General features: G+C 42.2%; 1 protein-coding gene across 1 annotated transcript in view; it reads right to left on the bottom strand.

Moving 5' to 3' along the window:
* LOC126471227 (constitutive coactivator of PPAR-gamma-like protein 1 homolog) overlaps positions 1-21,435 on the bottom strand; it is a 211,639-nt gene that overhangs the window by 131,133 nt on the left and 59,071 nt on the right. The gene's annotated exons all lie outside the window — the stretch shown is intronic.

Genomic DNA, 21,435 nt, shown 5'->3' on the forward strand with positions numbered 1-21,435 from the left:
AATTGGTTTATACAAATATAAGCAGTTGGCCTTTGGGGTCTCCAGTACTCCAGCAACTTTCCAGACGTCCCCGGAACTGCTGCTTCGCAATGTGCAGGGTTCGATTAACTATTTGGATGACACTCATCACAGGAAGTTCCACCATGCAGCATTTAGCGAACCTGAAGTAACTCTTCTTCATTTTGTGGGAGGCAGGATTAAAGTACAGTCTCAGCAAATGTGAATTTTAGCTTTCAGTGGAGTATTTAGGCCACGTCCTTTCTCACAAAGGTATGTTACCACTGCAGAAACACATTTAAATGATTGCATCCGTGCCTTGGCTGACAAACCTCAAGTAGCTTCAGAACTTTCTGGGAAAAATTACATATTCCAGAAAATTCATTCCAGTGGCATCTTGGATGGCACATCCGTTATACCACATGTGTAAGAAGGATTGGTTACCATGTGGTCAGCCACATGTAAAATGGTGTTCTGGGAGCTCAAACAGTGTGTACTCTCAGCACCTTGTTTAGCAATGTTCCAAACCAGGAAGCAGACAGTGGTTGCAACAGACGCATCAGACCATGGGATGGGGGCCGACTTCTCTCACCCAAAGGCTGATGCTTCAGAGTACCCCATCAGTTGTAGTTCAAAAACCTCACCCCCTGAACAAATTAACAATTCTCAAATTGAGAAAGAAGCACTGGCAATTATATTGGCTTTGAAGAAATTTCATGTCCTATTTTATGGCATCAAGTCCCGTCAGGTAACGGACCATAAGCCCACAGTCTCTTTGTCCAACCCAACAGCTCATTCCCAGATCATACTGCTCACTGACTCCAATGCTGAGCATTGTTCCTCTAAAGATATACCTTTGAAATCCATTTCAGAAGCTCATCCTAGCACACAAAATGTGGATGCTCTTGGCCAGACTATAAGTTCGATCAAGAGGAAATTCTATCTGGATGACGATGTGAAACAAGCTGTGGATAATTTTCCCTTTACAGGAGCCCACATTTCTGTCACCACAGAGGCATACATAGTTCTCAAACAGGTACACACCTTTACCTTGAGGGGGTGGCCAGAACGACTGGCTAGGCATTACTATGGGCTGTGAAACCATTTGCTTCTGGTCACCGGTGCAATCCTTTTGGCCACAGACCAAACTACACCACATGTTGTGATTCCACCAGCTTTACGACAATTATTCCTACAATTGCTGCACCAGGGGCATTGGGGCACTTCAAGGACCAAGCTGCTCACTCAGCAACTTGCTTATTGACCAGGCATCAGAGTGAGATATACAGCGCCTCTTCCGTCAATGCAACAGATTTGCTGAACAACAGGTAGCCCCAAGTCCGGTTTTTCAGCCTTGGCCAACACCCAACAAACCTTCATAACGAGTGCATCTTGATTTTGAATACCATGTTTGTCACTGTCACTGATTCTTTTTTCCTGTTTCCATATATTGTTAACTGCCATACAGCCACGGCGGAATATACAGAGACGGCACTGTCTAATATTTTCACCACTGAGGGCCTCATGCGCACATTAGTGACAGACAATGAGCCACAATTTCGAACAAAGGTAATTGAGAATCTCTGCATTAAGAATGGAGTGAAGCACATCTGTTCACCTCCTGTTCATCCCCTATCAAATGGAGAGGCAGAGAGGTTCGTTCAGACATGGAAGGCACCCTGACATTTTTTGTTAAGCTGATATTGGGCAACATCGTTACGTGACAAGAGCCCATCGGCACTCTTACGTGGACATCAATCCCATTCTCTCCTACTTTTACTGCTGTCTGTACCTAGCCCCTTGGTTCCTCGCCCTCTCCAAAATTGCGGCCTGGGACATGGGTGTGGGTCTAGGGTTTTAGTCAACCTCAGTGGTTCCCAAACACCATTCATCAGCAATAGGGGTGATAGGTTTTTACAGTTGATACCAGAGCACCTGACACCAAAACCAGCTCTGGTTATGCAAGTGGACACCCCTGCTCCCTCCCCTTCCCCCCCCCCCCCCCCCCCCCCCAGTCCTTCCACTGCAGTCCGTCTTCCCATCGTTCGATGCAAGAAGAGCTGATACTTGAACCAATTCCCAATGAGGGCAACAGGTTTCTACACTTGATACCAGAGAATGGACCTTCAAGCGACACCAGAACCAGGTCCAGTTATGCAACCGCATCCTGCAGTCTTTTTCTCCCCAGTCCTTCCACTGCATCCCATTTTTCCACCCTACTGCGGAATAGGAGCTGATCCTTGAGCCCACTCCTCCCATCCTCCTTCATCCCCACCCTCTAATTCTTCTGTTAGTTGTTCCAGGCCACCACAGTGTATGGCCTCGCACCAGCAACACCACCCCCAGCTTCCCTGCCCTGGGACAGACCAATACTTCACATTGAGTTGCCGGAGCTGGGGACACCTCCGGAAGGTGCACCATTGGCCTGGCCACTGAGCCCAGACATTGTCATGATGTTGCCTCCAGTGTCCACCAACTCACCCATGTTTCCACCATTGCCCAGCCCATGCAGCCACTGCTGGCCAGACTACTTTCAGCTTTACTTCCAAGTGCCCGCAGACCGGAACTCCTGGAGTCTGAATCATTGAGGTGGGTGGTGAGGAGGAGGTGGGGTGGAAGAAATGGAGATCACACCACTTTCTCTCCACACAGTGGGGATATGCCCAGTAGATCCCCCCATCCCCACCCTCCGCTCAAAACTCCCACCTACCGCACAAGTGGAGGTGTGTGGTAAACCCACAGTTACTACTACCTTTCGCGTCTGCCTCTCTTCAGAGATGCATTGGGCTAAGGCTCGCTGGCCACATATGGGGGGATTGACACCAGAGGCTCCAACATTGGCCTCCAGCACGTCTACAACAACGGCTGCACACGCTTCTCAAAACCAGCAGCAGCAGCAGCAGCAGCAGCAGCAGCAGCAGCAACATCAGTGATGTCTATGCTTATCTATACCTACAGTGACGTGAGCCTCCTGGCCTGAGTCTGCGCCGTGCTGTCAACTGTTACTTATTGTGCAGCCCTCAAGATTTGGACAGTTACACTGCCGACCTTGTATGGCCTCCGGGCAGTTTCATGTTATTGTACATTGTGATGTCACGTGTTGTAGCCTAGCGGATACATAGAGTCAAAAACCAGTGTTCTTTTGTGTTGTGTGCCACAAGAGTCTTGAACTGTAAGACATTTATTAACTGGTCATGTAAGTTTCTCTTGTCAATTTTATTTTGCTTTAATTTTTCCTGTGGGCATTATTTACTCAGGTTTCATTTTGTTTCCCTGAACTTCAATAATTTCATTGTTTTTTTGATTTGCTCACGTACTTTTATAAAATTTTACGTACTGTTGCACATTTTTTTATCCTCCACGATGAATCGTTGCTCCTTTCATCTGCACCAATGCCATAAAGTTTCTCTATCCCCAGCCAAAATCCACTCCCCACGTACTGTACCTGTGTTGTTGCCTAGACCATAAAAATCTCCCAAATGCCCACAGCAACAAATTACCAATCTCTGGCTCTGCTCTCCCTCCGTAAAATTCTTCTACTCTCCAATTTCAAATTCCTTCATTCCATCTCCCAGATTGAAATTCAGTCACAACGGGCTTGTTGAAAGACCTTCTCTCTTTCTCCCACTTCTTACAGTATGAACACTTTCCCCAATGACCCTATAATTCACACTCAATCAAAAACCAATACTTAACACGTCCTGACTGTGCGTACTCCTGCAGCCAATCATGACTTACCCTCACAGCCCTCATATCATCCCCTGTTAACTTTCCAGAATTCCCTAACCTTGAACCTTGCCGCCTCCTCATTCCCCAAATCCTTCCATCTGGAATCCAACCTAACATCCACAGAAAGAATTGCAAATCAACCACTTAAAAACTGATCCCAACCTTATAATTCTACATGGTGACCAATGTTCCGTCACTGTGGCTATGAACCACAGGGATTACTTGGCGTTGTGACTCTGCCTGCTATCAAATATGCCTACATACATGCCTTACCACAGTGCTCTCATTCTAGAATTCCAGCAGGTTCTCCAGTCCGACCTCAAATCCATAGGTCCATCTAGAAATCCCCCCACCCCACGCGCGTGCTCTCTCTCTCTCTCTCTCTCTCTCTCTCTCTCTCTCTCTCTCTCTCTCTCTCTCCCCCCCCCCTCTTACCACTATGCTACTCCTATCTACTACAGACTTCCAACCTCCCAGGATACTCCATTGTTGTTGGTTATCGTGCCCCCACAGTGAGAATCTCTGCCTTTGTGGACCAACATCTTCAATCTTTTACCCCTAACCAACCTCCTACATAAAAGACACCAACTATTTCCTCCTCTGACTCTCTACAACCCTGTTTCTTTACCACACAGTGCCCTGCTCATCACTGTCGATTCCACCTCCCTCTACACTAACATCCCCAATGTCCATGGCCTTGCCACTGTTGAACACTACCTTCCCCAACCACTGACTGACTAAACCTACGACTTCCTTCCTGGTCACCATGGCCAACTATATTCTCACCCATAATTACTTCTCCTATGAAGGTGTCATCTACAAAAAAATCCATGGCACAGCAATGGGCACACTCAAAGCCCCACCTTATGCTAACCTATTCATGGGCCATTTAGAGGAATCCTTCCTAACCACTCAGAATCCCAAACTCCTCACCTGGTTCAAATTCACTGATGACATCATCATTATCTACACCAAGAGTGAGAACAACATACCCACATCCCTCCAGAACCTACTTCCCCATGTTCTCCCCCATTTGCTTCACCTGTCCTCCTCAGCCCAACAAGCCACCTTCCTCAACATTGACCTCCAGTTCAAGGATGGCTACTTCAGTACCTCAATCCACATCAAACCTACCTACCGCCATCAATAACTCCACTCTGACAGTTGCCACTCATTCAACACCAAAAAATCCCTTCTATACAGTCTACCCACCAGTGCTTGTTGCAACTACAGTGACAAGAAGGCCCTCTCCAAACACGCCAATACTTCACAGACTAAAATTACTCTCCCAACCTTGCTCAGAAACAGACTGGATTGGACTGATGGGATCAAACTGGAATGTCATCAGACCCTCATCATTTAAGCATCAAGCCGGGAAAAGTCCTCAGAGAGGAAGAATACAGAATACAAATTCTGATGAACCTAATTGTAACTGAGAATCAATAAAACCAAATACAAGAGAGACTGGGGTAAAAGAGTGAAAGTGGGTGAGTTGCCCACTCTGAAAGTAGCTTGAGGCCCCCGAGACAAGTCATGTGATGGGAGACATACCCTCTGCATCTGACTGGTGTTTCCTCATCCCCCATTAGCATGGGAAAATTTGCAATACGCATCAAATTGATAAAATTGCAAGAAGCAGAACAATGACAACAAGACTGGAAACCAATGACAGATGTAAAAGAAGAAGATGAAGAAGAATTAAAAAAGTGGAAAGGGCAGTAGCCAGGCCAGATCACCAAGCAGGGGCAGCCATGGGAGCCCCTGGATTGGAGCTGGTGAAGGTCCTCCAATCTCTACAGCGGTCAAAGAGGTCCATGTAGCCTACCTCACAAAGAGCAGTAAAATCACCACCATACGTAAAATTTAAAACCAGATCAGCCACTTTGGCATCGTCTGCTAGTACTAGAGGCAATGTGTCACCAAGTTGAAGGTATCGTCATAAGGTGGCCAAATTAGGACAGCCTTGTAGGGTGTGGGCCACCACACCAACAGTGGGATGGATTCTCACATCGTAGGATGTGGCCATGGGTCACCCAAGTGTGGCCATCGCGAAGGTGACAGACAGGGGATTCCCTGCAAGAAGCATGAGGGGAGTGATGCCACATGGCTGTAGTCCCCTTTATTGCTTGCAGTTTGGAGAGACCAGGTCACGCCAATCCATGTTCCAAGCATCCCGCAACTGACGGCACACTGTCGCATGAAGGTCACGTTTTGATACCCCCATCTCCAAAATCGGTATTCTGATACCTACCTTGGTCAACAAATCAGTATGTTTATTCCCTGGTATCTCAATGTGACCTGGGGTCCACACAAAGGTAACTGACCATCCAGCTTGATGGAGATCAGAAAGGATAACCTGGATAGCCACAGCCCGTTGGTGTCAAGTGCAGCATTGGTCGATAGCCTGGAGACTACTCAGGGAATTAACGCCCATTAAGATGTTCTTGCCATGGAGAGAATGAATGTGATGGAGGACTTGAGTGATCGTCACCAATTCTACAGTGGATACACTACATCCATTCAGCACAAAGTGTTGCTCGCTGCACCTTGGAGGCAAAACCAGTTCTTCTGTCAACGGTAAAGCTAGTGCATATTACTTCTGAACCAAGAAACACATCAAGCAAGGCCAGGAATGGGTGACCAAAAACCATCGGTTCAACAGGGTCTGTTTAGTCCTTAGGATAGGTCGGGACAGATCCAAGAATGGGGTAGACACCACAGGGATGTACGTGATTGCTCCCTGACAAAAGGTGACAGTGCAAGAAGTTGGAGTTCAGAATAAAGACACTGCAGTTCTCATACAATCATGACTCCAGCCGTGGGAGAGGGATCTCCCTACCAGGGAAAAGGATATCGTAGTTCAGAAACTAAAGGAAGCAACAAATGTGAATCACATAGTTGAGAAGCAGTTGTTGGCACCTGATCGATAGTGGAAAGACCCCAGCCCCCGCAAGTAGACTGTTCATAGGGTTGGCCCACAAGGCACCTGGCACAAGTCAGACCACACAATGCTGAAGGCAATGCTAAGCCATATACTAGACTCTAATAATCAAGATGGGACAGGATAAAAGCTTTGTAAAGCCACAAAAGCATAGAGCGGTCTGTGACCCAGCTGATGTTACTGAGGTAGTGCAGTGAGGGTGCAACCAACACATTCACGTAACTTGGTGAAGATTAGGAAGCCATGTCAACTGGCATTGAAGGCCACATCAAAAAAGTGATAAGACTTCACCACTTTGCGCAACTGGTCATTGAGGTAGAGTTCTGGTTGTGAATGGACAGTGCAATGGCAACAGAAGTGCATGATGCACGTCTTGGTGGCTGAAAACCGGAAGCCATGGGTGACCGCCCAGGACTGCACCTTTCCTATGGCACCCTGCACGTTTGGCATCCAGCAATACCCACACAGGAGGTGCAACAGTAATTGCAAAAATCATCAGTGAACAGGGAGGATGACACTGTAAGCCCCACAGTGGCATCTACCCCACTGATTGCCCCAATAAAAATGGGACACTCAATACAAAGCCTTGCAGGACCCCATTCTCTTGAATATGGGGGTTACTGTGGAAAGTACCAACTTGAACCTGGAGGGAATCTCATTACTAGAAGTTCCACACAACAACTGGGAGAGGGCCCTGGAGAGCCTGCTCACATTGGGTAACAAGGACATGATGATGCCATGTGGTATCATAAGCCTTTTTCCAGTCAGAGAAGCCAATGATAACGTGCTGAAACCGCACGAAAGTTGACCATATGGCAGACCAAACTACAATCAGTAGAACTTCCTTGGTGAAAACTGCCTTTGGAGAGAAAGAATCCAAGACTCAAGGCATCAAAACAGCCACCTGCTATCCATACGTTTGAATAACTTGCAGAGAATATAAGTAAGACTAATTGGATGATAGCTGTCCATTTCAAGGTGTGTGTACTTGGTTTCAGTACCAGAATGATCAAACTTTCTCACCAATGAGGTGGGAACTCACCCTCACTCCAGATATTGTTGAAAATGACAAGGAAATGATGTTGACTACACACTGATAGGGTTTGAGCATTTGGATGTGGATGCAGTCTGGCCCTGGAGCTGTGTCAGGGCAAAGGGCTAGGGGCTAGGGCACTGATGAATTCACACTCACTGAATGGAAAGTGAAAGTGTAGTGGGAGTTAAGAGAATTTGCTCCACCCACTGTTTGAGGATACAAAATGCAGGCTGTTAATTCACAGACACAGAGGTTCAAGCAAAACAGAGAGCGAAATGATCGGTGATAGAATCTGGGTCATTCTCGACAACACCATTCCGGGAGGCACCAGATACACCTGAGGGGGAGTTGTATCCACAGACGAGTGGAACAACCTGCAAAAGGGGTGGTATGTGCACCAAGGGTAGTAACATACCATTCCCAGAATTCTTGTTTCTGTCATTTTTTTTAGGCAGCAGACATGGGCTCGAAGCCGTTTAAAGGCAATGAGGTTCTCCGTATGTGATATCTAATGGCCACGGTGATTCCTGACGTCCATCGTGGTCCTGTCTTCCAATGGGGGGATCCCAACGAATAGGGGATCGCTAAATCTGCTGCTGATACAATGGCTGTGGTTGTACTCTGTACAGTTGCAATGATACCTCCACCTGGCGAGGTGCCATGGGCAATTGCAGAGGCAAAGGCATATCGGACAGCATTGTTTAGAGCCCATCTCGATGCATGCTCAGGAAAGGGATGGTGAGGGACAGACAAGATGCTCGGAAAATAAACACTGTCACACAGATCATCATGGACGCTTCAGTGGATGAAAGGGAGAAGATTGGGGCTGCAAATGGAAAGATCAAAGGCTGAATATGACCCATATGCCAAACTGAAGTGTGTTGGGGCATCAGTATTCAAGAGACAAAGATCGAGCTCCGTGAACAAAGTTTAGATAGTTTTATCACGGCCAGTGGCCGTAGTGCCACCCCACAAAGGGTTGTGGGCAGTGGAGTTACCCAAAATGAGGTAGGGTGGGAAAGCTGAGAAATCAGTGCAGACAACATGGTCTGGGACATTTCACTATCAGGAAGTGTAAAATCAAGACACATTCTGACACAAACAGCCACAGCATCCAGAATCATATCGGGTGACATGTATTCAGTGTAGACAGTCTGGAGTGTACGTGCGAACTCTGCCTGAAGAACTGTCATATTCAGCTATATTCTTTTTTTTAAAAAAAAAAAAAAAAAAAAAAAAAAAAAAAAAAAAAAAAAAAAAAACACCAATAGCCATGGAGGATATGGGTTCGCAATCCTGAGAACGAAGTTTCTTGGAGTCCAGTGTAGAAAGCAGGGGAAACACAAAATAGATGTCACAGCTCAGGAAGGAGGTGGAGAAACTGCTATAGTTCCTCTGGAGAATCACATTATTGGTATTCTATGGCGGGGTGGGGGAAGGGAGAAGAAAAGACCAAGGAGAGGCAGGTCATGCCCCAGGGTCATCAGCTGCCACTAATTGCAAGGATGTGACATCAAAAGACATTGGTTCTGAATCAGGTCAGGTGACCACCAACCTGTGGCTCCTTCAGTCACTGGCTGGTATCTGGATGCAAAGCAGCAGAATCCTCTGACAGGTGCATCCCAAGTGACCCCTTTCTAGTGAGAAATGCTGACAGAGAGTGTTGATTCCCTGGTTGGGGGCTGGGGATTGACAGTTCAGTGGATGGGGAGCTGACTCTCCCGAAATAGGTGTGAGGGATGTAGTTGGAGGAGTGTTTCCAATCACCAGAGGAGCAGGTGTAGTTGAGTGGCCCAGAGGTCCTGATGTAGAAGGCACAAAGGAAGAGGGTGCCATTGCTAGAGAGAATGACATCATCTTCGCCACAGCAAATGTCACCGACATATACATACAGGATGCAAATGATCATATTTCTTCTTGTCCTTGTGATAAGTGAATTGGTTAAGTGTCTTTCCTCTTTGGACTATGGTGCAATCCAGTGAACAGGGGGAATGAAGGTACACATAGATTATACATACAAGGGGAGAGGGGAAAACAAGATGAAGGCCCCCAGTATCAACCCTATTGTCCTTTGGTCCCTTCCAGACACTATCAACAAAATGCACACCCCATCACTCCAAATTGGCATGCAACTCATAATTGGTCTGTAAAAGGAGGTCGCAGTGGAAGATGATTCATTGTATCGTACTAAGTCTGTCGTGGGAAGTAATAGTTACAAGAAGCTTGTGAGCTTGTCACAGACAAACAGCACCCACAGCTGAGCAGAGGATGCCATTTTAATCAGAACTGAACCACTTTTCATTTTCAAAATCACAGCTACTTCCTCCACCCCTACCCTGCTATGCTGACTTCTATCCTGCCTCATGTCTCTTCCTTATCCCCATTACCCACCCCAACTAGACTGCTGTTCATGTCAGACCTTAGTGTCCAGAGACACTGCATGTGCGTGTGTGTGCAAAAGAAGTAGTAGCAGTAGTAGTAGTAGTAGTAGTAGTAGTAGTAGCTGTTGTTGTTTGAGTTTTCTACTTCTGAAAGAGGAACTGTGTCTGAAAGCTGTAATATTTCTATAATCCATTCATCATAAGAATAAACCTCTTCTGTGTTTGATGGAACCTCATTGGATTTCCGTTTCACGTGGAACTGCAGCCAAGCTGCCTCAAGTACTGTCAAGTACGATAATAAGGGTATGTTTTGTGCTGTGCTTTACACACAAATCGACTTAGCGATAATATGGGACAACAGCTTTACCGGCGTATTTAACTTCGACAGCATTGGCTGGTCAACTGGTACAGCTAGCCTGCAGTGACGTGGCCAGCTGCAGTTCACACGTAAAAAGAGATGAGCAGAGGAGCAATACAGCTTCGAATGCCATTTAGTTTTTAAGCAGAATAAAATAATACACCGCAAATCTCCCACAATACGCTCCTTAGATGACTAGACGAAAACCGCAACAAGTTATCATTTTTAGGTAACGTATTATTGTAATTAAAAACAAGAATGATGAAAATTCCTGACATAGCCACAGCATAATTTTTCTGCATAAGCTGTGTGTAACGTAAGAGATTATTGAAGGATTTTACGGTATAGTTAAATATTGAAGCCACTGAAAGTATTATTTACAGTCAGTCATCTGGTAATCTCTTAGGTCCTTCCTTATCCGAATCTGAGAAATACATTTCAGTTCTGGAAGTGTCACCCGCTACGTTGATAACATGCCCATCAACAACAGAACCTATTAAGCCAATCAGGCGCAGCATTTTCTCTTCTTCTTTTATGACGAGCCGTTCTATATCCCACCAGCGTTCGGAAGTGACGTGTGAAAAAGCTGCACGTGTTAGATCCAGTACATCTGACAGCTTAACAGTCTTGTTACTTTTTGGGCCAAATCCCGCAACTCGGCTCCAGATCAGTTCTGTTGGGTTCATATTGTAATGGTACTGTAGCAAATGTAAATATGCAGCATATATATGATGTGCTTGATGTTGTGAAAATGATTGTTTTTCATGTTTCTACAATACTTATCTACCTCTGTAGTATAAAACTATGGACATAATCCAAATAAAGAGGATCTGGTTTTTCATTTTTGCCGTAAAAATTAAATTGTTATGTTTTTCATGTTTCTACGATACTTATCTACCTCTGCGGTATGAAACTATGGACATAGTCCAAATAAAGAGGATCTGGTTTTTCATTTTTGCCTTAAAAATTAAATTGTTATGTTTTTCATGTTTCTATGATACTTATCTATCTCTGCGGTATAAAACTATGGACATAGTCCAAATAAAGAGGATCTGGTTTTTCATTTTTGCCTTAAAAATTAACTTGTTATGTTTTACTAATTTAAATAACTTTTATGAGGAGTGTTTCATAAAACATCGATAATTAAGAATTTGTATTTGAAATGGAAACAGGAATTTCGCATCCAATATGTGATTAGAAACAAGAAGACGTGCATTACTCTAAAAAAAAAAAAAAAAAGATGAGTTTTATAATTACGAGATGTAGGTATTTCAAATTGAAGGAGAAATAAATATAATGTTGGGGAGATTTGAACCAATGCACGAGTAACGGTATTATATATGGGGTGTATACGTGGACAAGGAAAAAAAATTCCAAGATTTTTCCCGGATTTCCCGGTTAAAAACACACTTTCTCCCGGGTAAAAACACGCATTTTCCATGTTAAATGACAGTATATTTTCCCTTATCAATCCTTTGAATGGTTATGGTTTTATACACAGGCGTAGAATTTCCTGGCACTTTAGAAAACGGAACTCAGGGAAAAAGACACGTTTTGAAAATCTCTTTGACGTGCAGCAACATGTACGCTGCATATTTTTGTATTACGAAAGAATACATTGGAATTCCACCAAATACCGCATGTCACTTTCCGAATAATTGAAATCAGGATTGTGATGCGCGTTTGTAAGCCAGTCATAGCTCATGTCACGTGATCTCGCCAGCCGATGGCAGCGGATATTCAGAGCATAGGACACATGATTTCGTCAGCCAACAGCAACATCACTGTTAAGTAGCACGAACACACAAACAGGGTAAGCTAACAGTTTAAATTAATATACATAGTGTTGCTACAATAAAAGCAAAGTTTTCACATATAAAGGATGCGGGGCAAAGTCAGGACATGCAGGGGCCAAGCAGCAACCGGTATTGTAATTGTAAACTGTCGAAGCTGCATTGGTAAAGTACCGGAACTTCAAGCGCTGATAGAAAGCACCGAAGCTGAAATCGTTATAGGTACAGAAAGCTGGCTGAAGCCAGAGATAAATTCTGCCGAAATTTTTACAAAGGCACAGACAGTGTTCAGAACGGATAGATTGCATGCAACCGGTGGTGGCGTGTTTGTCGCTGTTAGTAGTAGTTTATCCTGCAGTGAAGTAGAAGTGGATAGTTCCTGTGAATTATTATGGGTGGAGGTTACACTCAACAACCGAGCTAGGTTAATAGTTGGCTCCTTTTACCGACCTCCCGACTCAGCAGCATTAGTGGCAGAACAACTGAGAGAAAATTTGGAATACATTTCACATAAATTTTCTCAGCATGTTATAGTCTTAGATGGAGATTTCAATTTACCAGATATAGACTGGGGCACTCAGATGTTTAGGACGGGTGGTAGGGACAGAGCATCGAGTGACATTATACCTAGTGCACTATGTGAAAATTACCTCGAGCAATTAAACAGAGAACCGACTTGTGGAGATAACATCTTGGACCTGCTGATAACAAACAGACCCGAACTTTTCGACTCTGTAAGTGCAGAACAGGGAATCAGTGATCATAAGGCTGTTGCAGCATCCCTGAATATGGAAGTTAATAGGAATATAAAAAAAGGGAGGAAGGTTTATCTGTTTAGCAAGAGTAATAGAAGGCAGATTTCAGACTACCTAACAGATCAAAATGAAAATTTCTGTTCCGACACTGACAATGTTGAGTGTTTATGGAAAAAAGTTCAAGGCAATCGTAAAATGCGTTTTAGACAGGTACGTGCCGAGTAAAACTGTGAGGGACGGGAAAAACCCAACTACTGCGAAAGCAAAGAGAGCTTCACTCCAAGTGTAAACGCAGCCAAAACCTCTCAGACAAACAGAAGGTAAACGATGTCAAAGTTAGCGTAAGGGGGGCTATGCGTGAAGCGTTCAGTGAATTCGAAAGTAAAATTCTATGTACCAACTTGACAGAAAATCCTAGGACGTTCTGGTCTTACATTAAATCAGTAAGTGGCTCTAAACAGCATATCCAGACACTCCGGGATGATGATGGCATTGAAACAGAGGATGAGACGCGTAAAGCTGGAATACTAAACACCTTTTTCCAAAGCTGTTTCACAGAGGAAGACCGCACTGCAGTTCCTTCTCTAAATCCTCGCACAAACGAAAAAATGGCTGACATCGAAATAAGTGTCCAAGGAATAGAAAAGCAACTGGAATCACTCAATAGAGGAAAGTCCACTGGACCTGACGGGATACCAATTCGATTCTACACAGAGTACGCGAAAGAACTTGCCCCCCTTCTAACAGCCGTGTACCGCAAGTCTCTAGAGGAATGGAAGGTTCCAAATGATTGGAAAACAGCACAGGTAGCCCCAGTCTTCAAGAAGGGTCGTCGAGCAGATGCGCAAAACTATAGACCTATATCTCCGACATCGATCTGTTGTAGAATTTTAAAACATGTTTTTTGCTCGCATATCATGTCATTTTTGGAAACCCAGAATCTACTCTGTAGGAATCAACATGGACTCTGGAAACAGCGATCATGTGAGATCCAACTCGCTTTATTTGTTCATGAGACCCAGAAAATATTAGATACAGGCTCCCAGGTAGATGCTATTTTCCTTGACTTCTGGAAGGCATTCGATACAGTTCCGCACTGTCGCCTGATAAACAAAGTAAGAGCCTATGGATTATCAGACCAGCTGTGTGGCTGGATAGAAGAGTTTTTAGCGAACAGAACACAGCATGTTGTTATCAATGGAGAGACATCTACAGACGTTAAAGTAACCTCTGGCGTGCCACAGGGCAGTGTTATGGGACCATTGCTTTTCACAATATATATAAATGACCTAGTAGATACTGAGCGAGGTGGCGCAGTGGTTAGCACACTGGACTCGCATTCGGGAGGACGACGGTTCAATCCCGTCTCCGGCCATCCTGATTTAGGTTTTCCGTGATTTCCCTAAATCGTTTCAGGCAAATGCCGGGATGGTTCCTTTGAAAGGGCACGGCCGATTTCCGTCCCAATCCTTCCCTAACCTGAGCTTGCGCTCCGTCTCTAATGACCTCGTTGTCGACGGGACGTTAAACACTAACCACCACCACCACCACCACCACCACCTAGTAGATAGTGTCGGAAGTATCATTAAATGTAAACACGGGTCACATGGAGACTACCCACTATAACTCAGACTGCTCTGCGGATCAGCCCCGGATCTACAATAATTGCGAATGGGGTCAATACTTTAAAAAAAAAAAAAAAATCGCATTTTCAAAAATATGTTCATCTTGTAGCGCATATCTTTCTGAAAAGTCAGAAACATAAAACACATGTGTTCGAGGAAATGAGGGCATATTATTTGGTCTTAAGTGTGGCAAAGTGCAGTGCCACACCTCTTCGTAAAGCATTCTTGTACCGCACGTCACTGTATTTCGCTCTGTGGAATTGAAATGTGTATATTTTGTAATTGATGCCATCAAACTATATTCAGGACAGTGGTAACTGAAATGTCCTGTAGTTCCTCTCCCGCTTCCAGTTGGCCGGTTTGACAGCCTGCCCCCTCTTAAGGAAAAAAAAAAATCTTGCAATTAATAGCAGATGGGATTATTTGTAATCGGGAGAACAAGAACTCTAAAGAAAATTTGCACTCTTTATTGCCTATTAGCTAATAACTTGCTGTTTTGTGTGATATAAAATTAAATATAGGATACATGAAACCAATAAAGACAAGAGATAAGCAAGAAATTACACATTTCTTCAATCCTTAGCTTCTCTCTCTAATCTTGCTACAGCTTTACATGGCGTGCTTTCCTTTCTGTGAAAGAATCTATTAACTCATCAAAGTTCATCAAACGTTTTGCTACATGAAAAATCTAAATGTCATTATCTAATACTGAAAAAGCTGTTAACACAAATAATACCCAAGATCGGTGTGGTTTCTCAAACTGATTACATCTATTTTGTCACTGCCTGCTAGATACAACAAAATAGGCCTTTCTGATATTGCAGCAATTTTGTAACATGCACCAAATAAACGAGACTGTTTTGACACAAATGGCCATTTTTATAACAAGACAGAATATAATTCATGAAGTGCCAATATGAACGTACTGTGTCTGTAGCTACAGATAATTTTTTAGGCGAAAGTTTACATCTGTCTCCAATTCCAAAGAAATGACGATTTTTCACCAAAATGTGGGAGGACTTGGTAATAAAGTAAATGACATTACTGTTCTGTTAGAGGAACTACAAGGAATAAAAGATACTGATGTATTATGTTTTAGTGAACATCATGTGAAAGATATTGAAAGGTTACTGTCAGGCAGCACATTACTCTAGAACCATCATGGAAAAAGGTGGAGTGGTAATTTATGTAAAAAAACAACATATCTTACAATGCATTAGATTTAAAGAGCCATTGTATAGAGCAACAAATTGAAGTATGTGGTGTTGAGATTACTGTAAATGACTTCACGGCTGTAGTGTTAGCACTGTATAGATCTCCCTCAGGGAATTTGAATGTATTTCTTAAGCAATTAGATTCTTTATTATCCAAACTGTGCTCAAAGTCCAAGAACTTGTTAATTACTGGTGACTTTAATGTTGATTTCCTAAATGAGAGCAATAGTAAAGCTGATTTAGTACATTTAATGGAGTCTTATAATCTGATGGCAATAGTAGATTTCCCAACTAGGGTTACTGTCAACAGTAAAAGTCTGATAGATAATATATTTATAGATAAGGCTAAATGCAATGAGATCACTATACATCCAATCCTTGGCCTTTCTGATCATGGTGGTCAATTGCTTAGGCTCAATTACATCAGTGTGTGCAACAGTTCCGAGCATTCTTGGAAATCTTTTAGGATAATAAATGAACAGGGCCTTAAAAAATTCAATGACAGCCTAAAAGAGATAGATTGGAGCCCAGTTTAAAGGAAACAGATGTATACAAAAAGTACAATTCATTTTTAAATGAATTCATGTCTGTATTTGAGTCAATCTTTCCCAAAAAAAGTGGTTAGAAATAGTCATATAGGCAATGCCAAGAAGTCTTGGATCACTACAGGGATAATAACATCTTGTAGAACAAAGAGGATGTTATACAGTTCTCTCAGGACTTGTAATGGTCCAAAGAAACGACAACACTACAAACTTTACTGTAGCATTCTCAAGAAGGTTATAAATAAATCTAAAAGTATGTGCATAAAATCAGAAATTGAAAGCTCAGAAAATAAAATTAAAACTATATAGAATGTAATAAAGAGGGAAACTGGCAGGACAACAGGGAACATGTCTCAGGTAGAGATTAAAACAGGGGACATTATCGTAAAGAAACCTGAGTTGGTTGCAGAAATATTTAATAACCACTTTTTGAGAGCAGCAGAGAAGACAGGCTGTAATGGTTCTATGGAAGAATCATTGTCCCTCCTACAGAAAGCTATTAGCAACAGAATCCCACAGTTATCTTTACCTCCAGTTACTGTAAGCGAAGTCATAAGAGTAATTAGATCATTAAAAAATAAAAATTCTGCTGGTGTGGACAATATTTCTAGTAAAATACTGAAACACTGTTATAAATTTGTTAGTCCCGTTTTATGCAACATATACAATACATCCCTAGAAGAAGGGATTGTCCCTGACAGACTAAAGTTGGCTGCAGCGATTTCTCTCTTTAAAAAAGGTGATAAAAGCATTGTAACAAACTATCGCTCAATATCGCAATTAACCACCTTCTCGAAAATTCTTGAAAAACTCATTCACAGGAGGATTGTAGACCATCCCAACTTCCGCAGTATCTTAAGCAAAAATCAGTTTGGTTTTCGTGCCGGTCTTTGTACTGAACAGGCAATATTCTCTTTCAGCAACCAAGTTTTGGAAGCCATTAACAAAAAAATGTCTCCAGTGGGCATTTTTGTGATCTTACGAAAGCCTTGACTGTATAAACCACCAAATTCTTTGGAAAAAGGCAGAATACTATGGTTTAGGTGGTACTGTTGGCTTGTGGCTACAATCATGTCTACAGAATCGGAAGCAGACTGTAATGCTAAATGGCTCTTCTGGAGACCCTGCCTCGTCTGAATGGGGCACGATAACGTGCGGTGTGCCTCAAGGCTCCGTTTTGGGCCCACTGCTTTTCCTCATCTTTATTAATGATCTTCCTCTTTGTTCTGAGACAAACGGCAAATTTACCCTGTTTGCTGATGATACCACAATTCTAATTGACGATTTGATTGATCACGATCTTGAACAAACTACAAATACTGTTTTTAATGACATCTTAAATTGGTTCTCCTCAAATGGTCTCTCACTCAATGCAGATAAAACTCATTATATGAGGTTCCATAGATCACAAAGTAATCTCGATGAAATTAACATAAAATGTAGAGATCAACCAATACATAAAGTTGAAGATACAAAATTCCTGGGTGCTTACATAGACAGCAAATGTAATTGGTCAGGTCACATTCTTCATCTCTGTAAAGAACTTAGCTCAGCAACATTTGCATTACGGTAATTTATTCAGTGGCTGAAGTTGACACCATTAAGGTTGCCTACTTTGGCTACTTCCACTCATTGATGTCATATGCTATCATATTCTGGGGGAACCAACCACTTACAAAAAAAGTTTTCACCATAAAAAAGCAATCAGAATAATGTGTGGGGTCCACCAAAGACACTCTTGCAGGCACTTGTTTCGGAAGATAGGTATCCTAACAACTGCCTCACAGTATATTTTTTCCTTGATGACCTTTGTGTGCAAAAATTATTCTATCTACCAAGACAACAGTAAATTCCATGGCTATAACACCAGAAACAAAAACAATCTAAATTTCGAAATGAAACGTCTCACTCTGGTATAAAAAGGAGTTTACTACTTCAGCATTAAGCTGTTCAATGCTCTACCGCTACATGTTAAATGTGTTCATACAGAACTGCCAAAATTTAAACAAGTTCTCAAAGATTACCTGACACAGAAATCTTGTTATACTGTGGATGAATATCTGAAAGAAAATGTATACCATCACTAAACTTATTGTGTCTAGAAGTAGTTCAACTGAATTTATTGTGCATTTGAGCATTAGCACACTTTTTGTAACAACAAATTGGCTGCACCTGTATTTACTCTTGTAGGCCTAATATCTGATTTAACTTTGTGCTCTTATCTTTAACCTTTATTTGAAGCTCCTTGTTCTGTTAAATGGTTGTTATGTTATCTAGCTGATATTGTATCTATTACTGCATTTATAGTATGTCTTACTTAAACTATGTACAATTTGGCATTGAATTGCCCTTGCATTTATTGTAAGTTTAAATTGAAACCTGTACAATTTGACACATTCCATATCCTTGTGATTGACTCATTTACTGGATCTACGGAACATGAAATAAATAAATAAATGCCTATTAGGCCTACTACAAGCAAAAAGCTTTATGTTAGGAAATAATTTCACATTTCATTCATACGCATCAGTTTCTCAAGCATGAGATCGAAAACTAGTATTACGAAATTTTTATATAAATTTGGAATAGTCTTATTCTTCCATAATTTGTGTGATGTCCCAGTTTCTTCTCCTTCCTCGTTCTAACAAACAATCTTGTCATCACCAATTCTGTAGCTATTCCTGCCATTGTCAAAATTTATTCGCCGATTAACCTCACTAACCCTGCCAGAATCACAGGTTTAGTTATCCTGCGATTATTTTCCGGTTAGGCGCTATTACGTGTTCGTACAACACGTTATCTGCGTTACTTCCAAAATAGAACTTAAGCGGCTGCTAGCCGGGGCTGTGCAACTGGTCCTTACTAGTATAGCGATCAGGCCAAAAATTTTCTGTCAAAATTTCATATTCTTGGATACACCAAGAAGATAATACATGATCTTTCACACCTGTTATTCCTGTCAGTCGTTTATTTCCATTCTGGTAGTCTGAATCTATACATTTTGTTAGTAATTATAACAACACTGATCATCCACAAACCCAATCAACCACACAATCAGACAGCAATGGGCATTCATCCGTTCGGCTTTACTTCATTCAGCTCGTATAGAGCCATCCCCTTTTGTCTGCTGAAAGTTCATTTCTAGATGCGACGAGGATTCTCCTGACAGACATCACACATTAAAAAATCAACTTATGATTCATTCAGAAATCAACTTAAAATGTGTTCAAAAACCAACAGGGAAGCGTTTCAAAATCATGTGAATAATCGATAAATAAACGTGCGCTGGATGCTGGGCGATTTGTGAAACAAGTTCTTTTCCTCAAGAATATGAATTTGGCGCCCCCTTTTTTGCTGGTAGCATATAGATGCTTACTGCGACTGCTTGCACAGCCAACAGCCACATTCCTGTAGCCAGAAGCGGGAGAATCTACAACTCAAACGCGACTCAACTGCGCATGTGCACGAGCCCGCTCGTAACTCTAAGACGAATCCAATGTAAACAATTGTGACTTCACACTCATCGGAGGCAGTTCGTTGTTATGAAGCATTTCATAGTCTTCTTACAGCCTTTGACACATTTTGCTGTCGGCAGACACTTGCACGAGCACTGTGTGTCGTCATCGTATTTGGCGCACTTCCTTTGCAATTTGAGTTAGTTTCGTATTTTTTCTCTCATTTATGTTTTATTGTTGAAGTATTATTCTGCAGTAGCGGGATACAGTAATATCCTTTGTTAGAGTATCGGTTCTTACCAGTCAAAATTCAAAAAATTTAACTGAAAACTAAAACAATGAAAAATTCCCGGAATTCTAAAAAATTCCTGGGTTTTTCCCGGTTTTCTTCCAGATGATAAAATTCCCGGGTTTTTCCCGGATCTCCCAGTTGTCCCGAGGCATATACACCCTGTATATATCATTCAATTACGCTACCTACTGCGCTACAAGATCAATGTGCATATGTGTCTCAACTGCAGTATATACAACACTGGGGAAACTTCAAAGCCGATTATCTCCGTAAATTTATGAAAAACATTAAGAATAGTATTTCTTGACACTTTTTAACTGTGTTCCACACACGTGTTTCACTATGGAACAGAAAGCAGCCTCAACGATTTTTATACTGCAAATTAACAGCACAGCAACCAGAGCACAGTGCTGCAGAGGCTGTGACTGTACACGATTTTTGAAATAAAAACTATGTAGCTAAAGCGTGATTACAAAAAACGTTGATGGCTGTTAATACATTTGAATATCTTAAAGTTTCATTTAACGTAACATAGTGACAATATATCTAATACGTAAGTAGGACCTACTTCCAAGAGTGTAACACCACCAGTGTACGTATGCAACGGCTTCTGACCAATCATTGTGTTTGTTTACATCAGGTTTATTCTTACAATGAACGGATTATAGTATTCTTTTTCATTGTGCCCACCTGCAACTCAGCACCTCCTCTACGTGCTGAGTAGCAATCTATTCTTTCCATACTGTTGTTATTCCATCCTGGACTTTCCATTGTTTGATTTATTAGTAGTAACAGCACTGAGGGCACATATTGTTCACCTAACCTCTCAATCATCATTGGTGGAAAAAAAAGACACCAACCAAGATCTGCAACGAAGAACCTCTAGCACTGTCTGCAGCTCCCAAAGCAAATGCACAAGTTATCTTCATGTTTAGGACACAGTTAAGCTTTGGGAGATAAAATCAGCATTCTTAGATGGAACTACAACAATAAGCACTATTAGGGGACAAGGTTCTAGAGCTGTTATCAATTATGACTATTCCAACTACTTTACAATCATCTCTTATTTGGTTTTTACTAACGATATGCTCTTCACGCCAATTTCGCACAAAATTGATGGATACACAGCATAAAATAAATAGATGCAGAAGTAGTACTGCATATTGGTGGTGATGTCACAAATTTAAAAAAGTTCAAGATGTGCCATAAACTGTTACATGGGAAGATCTCATTAAAGGTTGTGCACTGCCAGAAAGAATATGTATGAGTACTCAAATGGGAATTTAAGACTTACACGAAACAACATAAAGTGCT

The sequence above is a fragment of the Schistocerca serialis genome, chromosome 3 (genome assembly GCF_023864345.2).
Source record: "Schistocerca serialis cubense isolate TAMUIC-IGC-003099 chromosome 3, iqSchSeri2.2, whole genome shotgun sequence".
In the NCBI taxonomy this organism is placed as follows: Eukaryota; Metazoa; Arthropoda; class Insecta; order Orthoptera; family Acrididae; genus Schistocerca; species Schistocerca serialis.